Below are 5,000 nucleotides of genomic sequence, written 5' to 3' on the forward strand. Positions count from 1 at the left end.
AATGACGGGATTTCCGTTACACTCATGCTATACACAAAGGGTTTTAACATCTAGTTCTCTTAATTGTTAATTTGTTCTTATTGATTCAGAGACATTAAATATTTTCTTGTACTATTTTTTTTCATAACATTTGGTTATGAGAAAATGGAATATGGATTAAAAGAAATAAGACATTTAACAGTTCTTTTCTTACGTAAATGGTATCCAATGACAATTTGATGATTTCTGCTAACAGGAACATGGTAAAAGAAAATCAACAATTAAACAGAATTATTAATCCTACGGTCACCCCTTTTGTTTTATTAGTTCTTGAGATCATCATGTGATCCTAAAGTCTCACATTTGCAGATATTCCTAGAGCTTTCTGGTGTTTCTACAACTATAGTAATTGTCATTAGCTAGAGGGGAAAATTTCTGGTTTATTTAGATTGATTTTGTTCTTACTTTATATGTAGTGTAAAACGAGTGTTATAAAAGGTACTCATGAAAATAGCAGGATGGTATGCATCGGAATTGTTATCTCAAATATTCAGTTACCGACTGATTTTCTATTTAAAGAATAAGAAGGAAGGTGATTCTAAAGTGTCTTGTAAAAACCTTAATGTCTAGGAGACATTAGTCTTGAGTTATAAGTCATCAATGGAATAGTCATGGTATGTGTTCGCATAAAACACAGTTGTATAACATACAGGTGCAGGTACAAATGCATGGAAATAAATTTCCATAAATTAATTTTCATTGCTTTGAAATATATCATGTACTAAAATGTAGCCAGGTTTGATGGAAGATTTTTATTTTTATTTTCATGTTTTTTTTTTTTTTTTTTTTTTTCAACTTGAATCGAGAGTTGTCAGTTTATGCATTAGAGACCATCGTCGTTTTTTTCCCAATACCTTATAAAAAGAACAAATGAGCTATTGGCTTTTTATTAAAGCTACTTTGCAGATATTCCTTTTAATTTTTTCTACCTTATGAATTTTACACGTTCTTTGTAATTTCATTTGTCAGTTTTTTCTTGGACACTATAAATAAAAAACATTAAAGTGATTTATTTTACGTTAATGAATTTCAATATTCATTATTGGAGTCATGTTATGAAACTCTTTATGTGGCCTTTTTTTAATGCGAGGATATTTTCAGCCAATTTACCAAAAAGGAAAAGAAAAATAGGCTCAAAAGCATTTTTTAATTTTTTGCTCTTTTTTTATGCGTTGCGATTTTTAAGAATTAATTAATAACGTGCTTTATAAAATATATTTTATAAACTTCAAATTCCTTTCATTTTTGTTCCATGTATTGTAATAATTTTCATAGGGACATTTCTACAGTATTATTTTTAGTATATACAGGGTATTTATGTTAACATAGAATATGATGAATAATTAAAATACAGATGGATTATAGATTTACTTATCTGTCTGAGTGTTATGACAAGGAGTTTTAGCAATAAAACATTAAAAGATATCTAAAAACCTAATGTCATGACCGAGTAAAATAAAAACAGGGGTTGGATTCAAGTACTGTGCAGTGGAAAGTCGTCCTAATTGTTTTGCATGTTTAATAAATATTGATATAGGTTTTGTGTAATTAGTAATATGAAATGGTATGGTTAATACACTTAATGCATTGGTTTCTACGTTTAATAGCAACAAATCATGGACATTACGTGGTATTGTAGTCGAAATCCCATTGTTGCACTGATCAGTTACCGCTTGGATAGCTTAGCGCAATGAATGACGATTTAGTGATTGCTAACTACTTGGTATTATAATGAAATACTCGATACTGAATGAATGATTGATAGGTTTTCTCATACATATATTAAATTTTCCTTCTAACTAAACAAAAAATGGGGTACAGTATACAATGAATGAGGTTTTTCTTCAATGTCTATTCCTCGAAATCAGTAAGTGGCTTTTCCTCAATGTGGTCCCAAGACCGGGGAAGAGAAAGGGGGTCCAGTGCAGGGTTAACCTGTCTGACGAATGTATAAAAGTCCAGGAAAAAATGAAACTTATCACAAAACATAAGGTCTGGTGCAAGAGGCAATATTCTTGAACATATACAATTTGGCCTTTTGGGATAATTTCCTTGAAGGTAATCTGTCTCGTTTAGAGGCGATGGCCGTCACTTGAAAATCCTGTGTCATTTATTAAATGTATCTATTTTTAATATCTCACTAAACTGTATCGAAATTATATTATGTCATGTTTACCTCTTGAATGAATATCTATAAATCCTATAAAAAGAATGCGATTAGAAATATGTATTTTTGATTCCCTAGTTTCATAGTCAGAGTTATTTATTGCAAGATAATTAGTATTCATAACGAATCTGTAAATTATACCTCGTTTTATAAGGGATTGCCGTTTCAATTATCCATTTTTATTGATTTCTTGTATAATTTGGCTATCCCTTCAACCATGATGACCTAGACCTAGATGATAAGCCCTCTATATGAGAACACTTTTAAAAACTCTAGCTAAAAAGACAAGGTAATGATTTTTTTTACTGAGAACCTCGTCTATATATTTATGACAAAAATATTATTGCTCAATTTTCAAGTTCGCAGCCACATTCTTCCTCTTTCTTACTATTGTTATTCATGCATCTCAAGTACTGGGTATAAGTAAGTTGTGCTTCAGTCTTCGTACAAAGCCATATCACCTAATCCCACACACTGCTCCAGGTTAATTCCCTTTAATCCTTGGAATAATTAGCTACACGGGATTTATTGGCAATGTTTTCCCTCCTCCCTTTTCTTCTCACCCTGCTACAACAATCTCAATTGCATGTTGTGTTCACATCCGTTCATCAAGTAACCTCTCAATGGAAGTTTATACTCTCGTGCCAGTTCCAACTACGTAGAAAAGGGGAAAGTTGAGTGTCTTGTTAGCTCCCCTACCTCATTAATATGACAAAAACAAAAAAAAACTTTCTTAGCTTTTTCAACAAACCATAGTAGTTAAATAAAACAGTGTTGTTATCATGAATTCCAAAATCTACCTATGTGAGTTTTATCCATTTAATCTCTTTATCTATTTTATTTGTTTGCATTTCTCTCTATTCCCCCAGCTTACTGGTCGTTCCAGGAAAATTGTCCAGAAACATATCAGTTCTCTTTTCCTCCACGCCTTTATTACTTGCTGTTATATTTTGGTCTTCCCCTTCAATATAATTAAATCTTTTTCTGAAATCTGTTCAACATTTTTATTACCACCATGACCCTCCCTTACTTGGTCTACTATATACGAATTTCATATTTTATTTTACCACAGAAAACCAAAGATTATTCGTGGTTTCTTTATAACAAAAAATTCAAGTTACAATGTTCTCAGTTTTCTTGACAATGAATTTATTAAGAGAGAGACTCTCTCTCTCTCTCTCTCTCTCTCTCTCTCTCTCTCTCTCTCTCTCTCTCTCTCTCTCTCTCTCTCTCTCTCTCTCTCTCTCTCATGCAGTAATATCAAGAATGATGCTAACATTGATAAAATTTATCCTTATTCATTAAAAAGCAAGATGGTGCTAGAAAAAAAGTTCAAAGAGATGTTATAGAAAATTTAGTTTAAACTAAAAGGTGATGGAATGTTATAAAAGAAATAGGAAAAAAAGATTAATATTTAACGACATAACAGCGATTTTAGCTTGGAACATTTCATTCTAACATTTTCATATATATTTATAGTGTTTAATCATATGTATACATGTATACATATCCATATATGTATGTATATGCTTATATATGTATGGCATTTATAAACTTTGAGAAAGCTTTTGATTCTGTCAAAACTTCAGGAATAATGAAAGCCCTTCAAAGATAAGGAATAGATGAATCTTATGTTAGAACATTTGAAAGTATTTTTGCAAAAACTACAACAATCCTAAAACTTCACAAAGATGGAGAGAAAATTCCAATTGTGGGTGGAGTTAGACAAGGAAAAATGTAGGAATTAATGTTAATGGGGAATACCATAATAATGTAAGGTTTGCATATGGCATAGTTCTACCTAGTGATCATTAGAGTAATTGCAAAAGATGAAAGAAGATTTGAATGCAGGAAGTAGAAATGTAGGACTGAAAATAATGAGTAAAACTAAGACAATGTTCAATGAAAATTTAGAGACAACAGATAAGATTATGGAAGAACCTCTGGAGATTATTAATGAATATAAGTGGGCTTACATAGAACAGGCAGTAACAGTCTCCCCAGGACATGAGACTGAAATTAAAAGAAGAATAAATATAGAATGAAGAGTTTTTGGTAAACAAAACGAGATTATGAAATGTAAAATTCCACTCTCTCTAAACTTAAACGTATTTAATCAGATGGTCTCACCAGTATTACCTCATGCATTAGAAACTTGGAGCCTTACTAAAGATTTAGAACACAAGATAATTACAACACAAAGAGCTACGGAAAAATAATGATGATGGGAATAACACTAAGAGACAGAAAATGAGCAACATGGAACAAGAGCAAACTAAAGAAGAGCGAATGGCGATAATAGATGGGCATCAAGATTGGATCCCTAAAGACTGGAAACGAAGCAGGGAAAGGAAGAGAAGACCAGCTAAGAAAATTTGCGAGTGTAGACTGGCATAGAAAAAAATAAAAACAGACGCTAGTGGACATGTCTGAGGCCTATGTCTTGTAGTGGACTAATTACAGCTGATGGTGATGATCGATTACATTGTAGATACACAAATATGTGTATGGCTTTTTAATCTCTCTCTCTCTCTCTCTCTCTCTCTCTCTCTCTCTCTCTCTCTCTCTCTCTCTCTCTCTCTCTCTCTCTCATAATTCAGGGAATCAAGATAATTTGACAATCTATTAATCTCGACAAAATCCCCGAAGTCTGTGAGATTATATCTTTGTCATCTTATTGACTAGGGATTCATTGCTTTTTGTTGAAAATTAAGTGACTTTCATTACTACCACCTTTATCCAACTTTTCTATGGAGGATTACTATTTCCTTCATCACTTCAGATATCCTCTATA

The sequence above is a fragment of the Palaemon carinicauda genome, chromosome 8, assembly GCF_036898095.1.
Source record: "Palaemon carinicauda isolate YSFRI2023 chromosome 8, ASM3689809v2, whole genome shotgun sequence".
Taxonomy (NCBI): Eukaryota; Metazoa; Arthropoda; class Malacostraca; order Decapoda; family Palaemonidae; genus Palaemon; species Palaemon carinicauda.